Raw genomic sequence first — 11188 nt, 5'->3', positions numbered from 1 at the left:
CTTCTTCAAGGACTTTGACGGTGTCAATCAAAGGAAAACCTCAATTGAAGAGCAGCAGTTGTGTATCTTTCTCGTATAAAACGCAGCTTGAGTTTTGCCAACATTTGTTTTGACCCGCCGCTATGGTAGAGACCGTTGCAGTTTGTCATGAATGTTCGACACGTTGCTGGCAGGGTAATATATCGCTGTGTCATCAGCGGAAACTATGTTCATCGGATGCAAGCCCGGTACGTCAGATAAACATACAGTTAACAGGTCGGTCCTAAAAGGGAATCTTGTGGCAATTCGGGGCTTATAGGGTAGACATCTGAAGCAGTATCACCAATGAATACAGTAAGATTACGGTCTCTAAGATATGAACTAACCAACCTGACAACATACCGAGGGAATTATGATGTTATGAACTTTTGCAGTAAACACTTATGCGATAGTCTATCGAAGATGTGAACAGTGTCCACGTATATAACTGCCATGGGTTTAGCATCATTATAAGCACCTGTACTTGCTTCTTCTAGCCGCAGTAACTGCAATCGAGGTCGAACTTCACTCAGTGAACGAGTACGACCTTCTGACATTTCTCGGAAGAATCGGTAAGAAGAGGACCGTTACACACACTGATGAGAGGCTAGAAAATAACTAGAACGGAACTGCTCAAACTCCTGGAAGAAATTCGATTCACTTGTGCAATGTAGCCAAGTGAATATACTTTTGTAATTGAATACTTCCTAGCGCAACGATCCCAACACATCATTTCAGTGGTTAGAAATCGTCAGATGTCAATCAACGTCAAAAGTATGCCAGCGGAGTGTTGTGTAACATAAAATAATAAAATGTACGAGGGCGTGCTGAAAAGTAACGTCTCAGTATCTTGTATTCTGTTCTTAATACCGGTTGAGGATTACATATCATGCATATCACTCGATAGACTCACCTGCATTGCTTCGCCAGAAAGCTCCGAATTATAGAGTGCAACGTGGCGGAGTGTAAGATAACTATTCTGGTGCGTGAGAAACAGCGTGCTGTAATCGAATATCTAATCGCGCCTCCAATTGAAATCAATAGAAATATGAAAGCTGTGTGTGGTGCTGATTCTATCTACATCAGTTATGTGCGACGTTATGTTGCTCGTAATGAAGGAAACGGTGCTGCTAACCTCATCGTGTGTGATACAGATCGGAGTGGGCGACTGCTTACGGCAACCGACGAGACTCACTGGAGCCCGCGTGCTGAAATCATCAGAGGAAATCATCCGATAACGGAGACATTGCTCTCAGGTAAGTGTGGCAATGACGAAAGCATGTACAAGCTACCGCTGCTTAACTGCGGTACAGAATACTGTGTGCACGCTGGGTGCCTTGAATGTTCATTCGTGACATGAAGCAGAGGAGACTGGACAAGTGTCAATAATTTCTTTCTCAAAATGAGCAAACTCGATACATAGTAGATATCATTCTTCATTATCTACAGGGCATTCTGAAATTCTCATTACAAACTTATAGGACTTGTGGAGGGAGTAAGTAAATAATGGTTTGAATAGTAACTAATGTCCGGAAACGTACCATTTCCGTGATGGAGCCTTTTGACAGCATGTTTGCTAGGTAAGTTTATAACAGAGTAGTCGTCGTGGGGATGCTTGCGTCGGATTGGCTGAAGTCATTTGATGTGTGTGTTACCTCTCTCACCTGGTTCGAGCCTTATCACGAGTCCGCGAATCTTAGAGGTGGTATTGAGTGCTGGAGGTGGTACGGATGTACTTGTCGGTCATGCACAACACGCCAGACGGCCCTGAGAGCAACAACCATTGCACCCACAACTGTTCGTGTACTCGTTGACCGGTTCTGTAAACGAAGTGCAGTACGCCCTCTTCCAGTTCGAGTGTGCGGTGTCTCCTTGCAGCACCACAGTCACGCCCCCTGACGGTGAAGGTACCACTTTCTCGAAGCTGTTGAGTAATTGTGGTGAAAAGGGTCGGACGTTGGACGTTGTACATAACGATCTTGATAAAGGCGACGAGCAGCTATTCCACTACCGTGAGATTCTCCGTACAGAAGGATAATGTCGGTATAATTTGCAAACGTGTATCATGTTGCTCTAACACTGAAACACACGTGAATGAGGCTCGAATCTGCCAGAAAGGTAGGACAGAAGTCAAATGACATCAACCAATCCGAAGTAAGCACCCTTCCCTCCCCCCCCCCCCCCCCTCCAAGACTACCGTGTTGCAAATCTATGTAGCAAAAATGTTTTCAAAAGGCTGCAGCACGGAAACGGTACGTATTCAAAATATTATGTACTCACTCCCCGCTACAAGTCCTAGAAGTTTGTAAAGAGAATTTCCAAACACCCTGTATATACTACATTGATATACAGGAGCATCTAAGACAGACACATAATGTCATTTCTGTACCTCAGGGATCATTAACCGCCGCGCGCGGTAGCCGTGCGGTTTTGGGCGCCTCGCCACGGTTCGCGCGGCTTACCCAGTCGGAGGTTCGAGTCCTCCCTAGGGCGTGGGTGTGTGTGTTGTCCTTAGCGTAAGTTAGTTTGTTAGATTAAGTAGTGTGTAAGCCTAGAAGGGACCGATGACCTCAGCAGTTTGATCCCATAGAACTCACCACAAATTTCCAATTTTCCAATTTATCATTAACCACTATAGTTGTCGTATCCTACGCTGTAAATATGTCTGACTGCACCCCACTGACGACGTTGTGTACCAATAAAGCGAAACGCGTATTCTAAAATAAATACTCACTTTTAAAAGCTGTATAGACAGATTTTAAATACATTAAGGCCATCAAAATTCATTAAAACGCGTCAACAGAAGTAGGGTAACCCCTTAACAACCTTTATTTCACGTATTGTTGTTGTGGTTTCCAGTCGAAGAATGGTTTGTTAAAGCTTTCCACAGTCGTCTATCCTGTTTAAGACTCTTCATTTCTGCGTAACTATTGTACTCTATAACTACCTGAACCTACTTCCAAGCCAGCCGGGGTGGACGAGCGGTTCTAGGCATTACAGTCTGGAACCACGCGACCGCTACGGTCGCAGGTTCGAATCCTCCCTCAGGCATGGATGTGTGTGATGTCCATAGGGTAGTTAGGTTTAAGTAGTTCTAAGTTCTAGGGGACTGATGACCTGAGAAGTTGTCCCATAGTGCTCAGAGCCATTTGAACCATTTGAGCCCACTTCCAAACTTTGCTCTGGACCTGCAATTGTTATCTCACACACTTCCCTCCATTATAATGTTACGTATTTTTTTTGAAGCCTCAGTATGCGTCATATGAATCTATCTCTTTTTTTTAGTCAAGTTGTGCAATATATTTCTTTCCTCGCCCACTCTATCTAGTATCTACAGTTTTTTAACTTGATGTACCTATCCAGTCTTCAGCATTCATCAGTAGCAAGACGATTGAAAGGCTTCTCTTCTCTTCCTGCGGTGTGAACTGCATATCGTACACGTTTCACTTCTGTGTATGCAGTCCTTCCAATAGCTGCAGGGGCAACAGTCTCAATGATTTGTCATAGTGTAAGTAGGCTGTTTAGGTTTTTACGTTGGTAACGCCACGTAGCGCTCTGTATGAAAATCACTGGCTGTGTTGTGTGCAGTCTGTGGTTGGTTGGCATTGTTGGAATATTTGCTATTGTAGTGTTGGGCAGTTGGATGTAAACAGCGCATAGCGTTGCGCAGTTGGAGGTGAGCCGCCAGCAGTGGTGGATGTGGGGAGAGAGATAGCAGAATTTTGAAAGTGGACGATCTGGACGTGTGCCCACCAGAAAAAGGAAATTTGTGAGACTGGATGTCATGAACTGATATGATGTCCTTAGGGTAGCTAGGTTTAAGTAGTTGTAAGTTCTAGGGGACTGATGACCTCAGAATTTAAGTCCCATAGTGCTCAGAGCCATTTGAACCATTTTGAACTTTTGAACACTATTAAGGTAAAAACATTGTTTGTTCTCTACCAAATCCTCCATTTGCTAACTATGCCTATCAGTAATTAGTACCTTCAGTAGTTAGAATCTTTTATTTAGCTGACAGTATTGGCGCTCGCTGTATTGCAGTAGCTCGAGTAAAGAAGATTTTTGTGAGGTAAGTGATTCATGAAGGGTATAGATTATTGTTAGTCGGGGCTATTCTTTTGTGGGGATTATTGAAAATCAAATTGCGTTACGCTAAAAATATTGTGTGTCAGTTTAGTGTTGATCAGAACAAATAGATCTACATCTACATTTATACTCCGCAAGCCACCCAACGGTGTGTGGCGGAGGGCACTTAACAGCCCACTGTCATTACCTCCCTTTTCTGTTCCAGTCGCGTACGGTTCGCGGGAAGAACGACTGCCGGAAAGCCTACGTGCGCGCTTGAATCTCTCTAATTTTACATTCGTGATCTCCTCTGGAGGTATAAGTAGAGGGAAGCAATATTTTCGATGCCTCATCCAGAAACGCACCCTCTCGAAACCTGGACAGCAAGCTACACCGCGATGCAGAGCGCCTCTCTTGCAGAGTCTGCCACTTGAGTTTGATAAACATCTCCGTAACGCTATCACGCTTACCAAATAACCCTGTGACGAAACGTGCCGCTCTTCTTTGGATCTTCTCTATCTTCTCTGTCAACCCTACCTCGTACGGATCCTACACTAATGAGCAATACTCAAGTATAGGTCGAACGAGTGTTTTGTAAGCCACCTCCTTTGTTGATGGACTACATATTCTAAGGACATTCCCAATGAATCTCAACCTGACACCCGCGTTACCAACAATTAATTTTATATGATCATTCCACTTCAAATCGTTCCGCACGCATACTCCCAGATATTTTGCAGAAGTAACTGCTACCAGTGTTTGTTTCGTTATCATATAATCATACAATAAAGGAGCCTTCTTTCTATGTATTCGCAGTATATTACATTTGTCTATGTTAAGGGTCAGTTGCCACTCCCTGCACCAAATGCCTATCCGCTGCAGATCTTCCTGCATTTCGCTGCAATTTTCTAATGCTGCAACTTCTCTGTACACTACAGCATCATCCGCGAAAAGCCGCATGGAACTTCCAACACTATCTACTAGGAGTGAAATGGCGTGAGTACGTTCAGTTTTGCTCAGCTGTTTGAAATCAAATACTGTAAGAGGTTTATCAGCAGAGTCATTTATAATTTTCCAAAGGGGACGTTTCACAATAGTAACAATGACCAACATTCCATTCCTGTGTTGGCACTGTACAGGGTTGGAAGTAAGGGAAAACTACAGCCGTTGGATTTACCGAGGACACTTAGAGCGATTTTTCGTCCCTGTCTGTGAATGTGGATTATATCGCATCCAGCCGGCACTGTGGTAACCCTTAAGGAGTACAATACACCGTAGCTAACAACCGTGAGGGAGGCAGACTAGAGTAGCGGGTGACAGATAGGCGAGGGTGGAGGCTAAAGCCGTCGGCACACGGACCGTGCTGTCGAACGTTAACGTTGAGCGTGCCAAGTTCAACGTGCTGCTGAACGCTTAGGAACGATGCTACTTGTGCATACGGTACGTGAGCTCCAACGTGGTATACACGATCGCAACGCACTCCAGCGGCAGTTTGACGGCTGTTTCTAGTTCGTAAATCACACTGTTTACTCAACGGGTGCGCGTAAAATTCCCACGTTAGCTGTATGAAGACGTACATTTCCTCCATCATCCACGAAAAGGAAAGTACCATGTCCATACAAACACTGCGGTACAAATTTGGAATACTTCTCCGCCTAAGATAAACATTATTTCATCATTTCCAAATTTTAGTAAAACCCCAAGGTCAGTGTTACTTGATCACTGTTCCTACCCAGGTAGCAGAATCCTTGCGGCATGTGAACTACGAAGCGTAAAAGAAAAAGGAGCAAAATATCTTTATACAAGTAGCGCAAGCTGTCCTGTAGATTAAGCCAATCGAACAAAGTCACCCCTGAAAAAAGGTTAACTTACATTTACATAACATCAAATATTATAGTATATACCTATATGAAACTAATAATAAGGTATCAGAACCTAATAAAAAGGCGAATGATAAGAAAAAAAATGTTAAAAGTGTCGAGACGCGAACCATTGCCTCGACGAACATTTTTACAAGACATTGACGAAACTCATTACGCTCTTTTTTTCGGTATTGTTCGTTGCTTTTGGTCTGTGCGGACGTCACAAGACTTCCAGTCAAGTTGATCGTTGATTCCTTTACTCAGTTTTTTTATTACAAAGGACGAGCAGGCCTCTGGCCGAACACGCTTAGCTACCGTGCTGGAATTTGTTCGTTTTCGTTCGTTGTATGTGCTCTGGGCGGACGTCGAAAGACACCAGTTTCAGTTCGTTGTTGATCTATTAACTCAATTTTTTTTATTACAGAGGGCAGCTAGCCCTCTGACCGAACGGGCTGAGTTACCGTGCCGGCTTTACGCTAAACCAGCGACAAAACTCTTACGTCTATTCATATTATGTTACGCCTTACTGAAAACCTTAATCGTAGTTATGTTACTAATTGAAATTTAATTATAACAAATTGTACCAAGAACAATTCGTTTTGGGTGGACCTTCAGTGTGTCGCTGACTTCAAATAGCCTACTCTCATAATGCGCAAGTTACAATAATCTTTTGCCACGAATATGATGTTTTTCATTATTTTATTGGAACGAATCACACAGTTAACAACGGGTTTTCCAGTGATTCTCAACTTGTTGGTGCTCAGAAACGGCATGTATACATATAGGCTTGAAATGAATGCCAATATGGCACCTCACAACTCTGTACTGAACGGAGACGGCGTGCGTGTGACGTAGGTGGCGTTGCGCCATCTCATTGGTCAACGTTCAAACGCACGCTCAGAAAATCTGACATGCCAGATATTGCTCTGCACGTTCGGAAAGACTCCCGAACGTGCTATTCCACGCTATGACGTCAGAAACTCGGCACGCTCAACGCTCAACGTTCGGATGCACGGTCCGCGTGCCGACGGCTTTAAGGAGTAGAATACACCGTAGCTAACAACCGTGAGGCAGGCAGACTAGAGAAGCGGCTGACGGATAGTCGCGGCTGGAGGCTAACCGCAGCCCGCTCGGCCCTCCACCGCGGGCCGCGTTTTGCCCGGCCGGCTTCCGTGTTTTTAATGACGGCCGTAACCGGCTTCCTGCGTCCCGCGGCCAAAGTGCGCGGAAACGCCGCGGCGCACAGCACAACGGGACGGGGCGCAGCGGTTGCGGCTTTGTTTCCGCAGATCCGGAAGAGACAATGGAGACGCTCGGTGCACGCGGACACGCAAAGCAAATGAACGATTTATGGAGACGGGTAATGAGAGAATTTGCCAGGGTCGCCGTGTGGAACGCACGCAGGCTCATTATCCCGTCCCCAGGCCCGTCGCGTGGAGAAGGGAAGCCGAGCGGGCGACACGCATCCGCCCACTGTGTGTGTCCCGGCGTTTAGCCGCCTTGTGTCTGCCCGACTGTATCTGCCGTTCTGCCTGATTGTGGTGTAACGTGGAAGAACAGGAACGGCGAGTCCTGACGCCGTCACCAAAAAACGCTGGTGACCTCCAGAGAGGCATTAGCGCAGCCAAATACACTGCGCACAGCTGGTCATCCGATATTCCAGTGTGCTGGCTCCACACATACTTTCATCTTTCTGTATCAATAGGCCGGCCGAAGTGGTCGTGCGGTTAAAGGCGCTGCAGTCTGGAACCACAAGACCGCTACGGTCGCAGGTTCGAATCCTGCCTCGGGCATGGATGTTTGTGATGTCCTTAGGTTAGTTAGGTTTAACTAGTTCTCAGTTCTAGGGGACTAATGACCTCAGCAGTTGAGTCCCATAGTGCTCAGAGCCATTTGAACCATTTGTATCAATAGATCAGATTTGTTCCCTATAAGAACCAACAATCATTGGTTGTTTATAATGAAAAAACTCTTAGCGCTATTTAAATAAAACGAACTTTATTAACATTCTACATATTTATTCTTCGTGTTGTAAGTACGCTGTTTAGGTTTTTATACGTAGAATGTTAATAAAGTTCGTTTTATTTAAATAGTGCTAAGAGTTTTGGCCCCCACCACCCTGCGTCCGGACCGCGATGCATGTATCTAGACAGTCGTTCGCCTGGCTGTCGATTTACCCGGCCACGACCATCGACGTATCGTAGCAAGAAACATGTTTCATTTGAACAGGTGACACGTTTACACTGGCCCACGGTCCAATCTCGATGATCCTGTGCCTACCAAAATCACAATTTGCGATGTCGTTGGGTCTACATTGGGGACACGAAGGGCTCGTCTACTGTGGAGTCCCGTGTTCAACAAAGCGATCGATGTTCTCCGCCTTCTACTCTGTCCTCAGATTTGCCACAGATCGCCGCTTATCCTGCGTTACGGGACAGGCCAGCCTCTGGCCTCCACGCTCTGTGATGAAGCGTGAACGCCCAGTACCTTGTCGCTTACTCGTGCTTTCAGAGTCCTTCATCACGTCCCAGAGATTGTTCAGACTGAAGCACTCGAGCCGCCGACTAGCTTCCTTTTGCGACCACTGTCGTTAGTATAATTATTGCTCATTCGTCTCCGCTCCCCGTATCCAAGGAGGAATGGTCAATATTCAGGGATAAGACAGGAACGATCATCTGAAGCATATAACTCCGTAGAGTACATTTACTGTAAACTGTGTAAGTAAGCTGTTTAGGTTTTTATGTTGATAACGCCACGTAGCGCTGTATATGAAAGTCACTGGCTGTGCTGTGTGCAGTCTGTGGCTGGTTGGCATTGTTGGAATATTTGCTATTGAAGTGTTGGGCAGTTGGATGTGAACAGCGCGTAGCGTAGCGCAGTTGGAGGTGAGCCGCCAGCAGTGGTGGATGTGGGGAGAGAGAATGCAGAGTTTTGAGAGCGGACAATCTGGACGCGTGTCCGTCAGAAAAAGGAAATTTGTAAGACTGGATGTCATGAACTTATATATATATGATGACTTTTGAACATTATTAAGGTAAATACATTGTTTGTTCTCTATCAAAATCTTTCACTTGCTAACTTTGCCTATCAGTCGTTAGTGCTTTCAGTGGTTAGAATATTTTATTTAGCTTGCAGTATTGGCGCTCGCTGTATTGCAGTAGTTCGAGTAACGGAAGATTTTTGTCAGGTAAGTGATTCATGAAAGGTATAGGTTATTCTTAGTTAGGGCCATTCTTTTGTAGGGATTATTGAAAGTCAGATTGCGTTGCGCTGAAGTATTGTGTGTCAGTTTACTGTTGATCAGAATAAGTAAAGAGCGAAATGTCTCAGTACGTTCAGTTTTGCTCAGCTACTTGAAAATCAAATAACGTAAGAGGTTTATCAGGACAGTCATTCATAATTTTTATAAGTGGATGTTTTAGTGTCTTAACATAATCCCCTCGACTATGAACACTGTTCTCCTAACAACATACCAGTTTTGTTGATACCATGACTGCAGAATGTTTGACTTTGTTGACGGAGCCACAACCTCACCTCTGCTTGCACTGCTTCACCATTATCAAGGTGAACTTATCGAAGGTGAACCTTATTAAGTTTTGGAAACAGATGAAAATCGGAAGCGGCCAAGTGAGGACAGTGTGGAGGATGATCGATAACAGCAAATACAGTGTCGGATTGTCGCTGGCGTCACAGTGCTCTCGTGGGATGTGGCACTGTTGTGCTGAAGGAGACGGTGCTTCACGTCCGGGCGAACTCTTCGAATTCGTGCTTTCTGTTTTCTGAGGATCTTGCAAAAATGTTCAAATGTGTGTGAAATCCTATGGGACTTAACTGCTAAGGTCTTCAGTCCCTAAGCTTACACACCACTCAGGCCAAATTATCCTAAGGACAAATACACACACCCATGCCCGAGGGAGGACTCGAACTTCCGGCGGGACCAGCCGCACAGTCCATGACTGCACCACCTTAGACCGCTTTTTCTTAAATTCATTTTGTTCATTTTCGTTCGTTGCATCTGATCGGGGCAGACGTCGTAAGACACCCTTTTGAGTTCGTTGTTGATCTATTAACTCAGTTTCTTTATTACAGAGGGCAGCTAACCCTCTGAGCGAACACGCTGATCTAGCGTGCCGGCCCGACCGCTTGGCTGATCCCGCGCGGCGAGGATCTCGCAGTAGCTAGCAGATTTTGTGGTAGTGCCTTCAGCCATAAATTACAATGCGCCACACCTTGAAAATACCAGAACACTGTGAGCATGACTCTGCCTCTTGATGGCATGGGCTTGAATTTTTTGGCGTCAGTGATGCTTTGTGGCGGGACTCCGTAGATGCTCTCTTGTTTCCTGGGTCAAAATGGTGAATTCAGCTTTCATCACCTGTCACAACGTTGTTAAGGAGTCCATCACCCTCACCCTCAAAACGCAAAAGTTGTGCAGAGTCTCCTCTGCTTCAGGTCAGGAGTGAGCATTCAAAGCACCCACTGTGCACACGGTTTTCTGTGCGGCAGTTCTGCAGCGACGGCGTGTACACGCTCTCATGATATGCCACACATACCTCAGAGCAGTATCTATGTTAAATCTAAACTCCTCCCGAACAAGCCATGAAGGCCCTACGGTAGCGACCGGCCGCCGTGTCATCCTCAGACTACAGGCGTCACTGGATGCGGATATGGAAGGGCATGTGGTCAGCACAGCGCTCTCCTGGCCGTATATCAGTTTCCGAGACCGGTGCCGCTACTTCTTAATCAAGTAGCTCCTCAGTTTGCCTCATAAGGACTGAGTGCACCCCGCTTACCAACAGCGCTCGGCAGACCGGATGGTCACCCATCCAAGTGCTAACCTAGCCCGACAGCGCTTAACTTCTGTGATCTGACGGGAACCGGTGTTACCACTGCGGCAAGGCCGTTGACAGTATCTGTGTTCAGAATGAGATTTTCCCTCTGCAGCGGAGTGTGCGCTGATATGAAACTTCCTGGCAGATTAAAACTGTGTGCCGGACCGAGACTCGAACTCGGGATCTTTGACTTTCGCGGGCAAGTGCTCTACCAACTGAGCTACCCAAGCTCGATTCACGCCCCGTCCTCACAGCTTTACTTCTGCCAGTACCTCGTCTCCTACCTTCCAAACCTTACAGAAGCTCTCCTGCGAACCTTGCAGAACTAGCACTCCTGAAAGAAAGGAAATTGCGGAGACATGGCTTAGCCACAGTCTGGGAGATGTGTAGTATCTGCATTACCCGATGGTT

The 11188-nt window shown here is 45.9% G+C and overlaps 1 pseudogene; it reads right to left on the bottom strand.

The window, feature by feature from the left end:
- Positions 1–10735: 10735 nt before the first annotated feature.
- LOC124607990 lies at positions 10736–10853 on the bottom strand (annotated as a pseudogene).
- Between the last annotated feature and the right edge of the window lie 335 nt (positions 10854–11188).

This window comes from Schistocerca americana, chromosome 3 (genome assembly GCF_021461395.2).
Source record: "Schistocerca americana isolate TAMUIC-IGC-003095 chromosome 3, iqSchAmer2.1, whole genome shotgun sequence".
NCBI lineage: Eukaryota > Metazoa > Arthropoda > Insecta > Orthoptera > Acrididae > Schistocerca > Schistocerca americana.
Note: the sequence above shows the minus strand (reverse complement) of the source record. Positions and strands in the feature narration are given on the sequence as shown.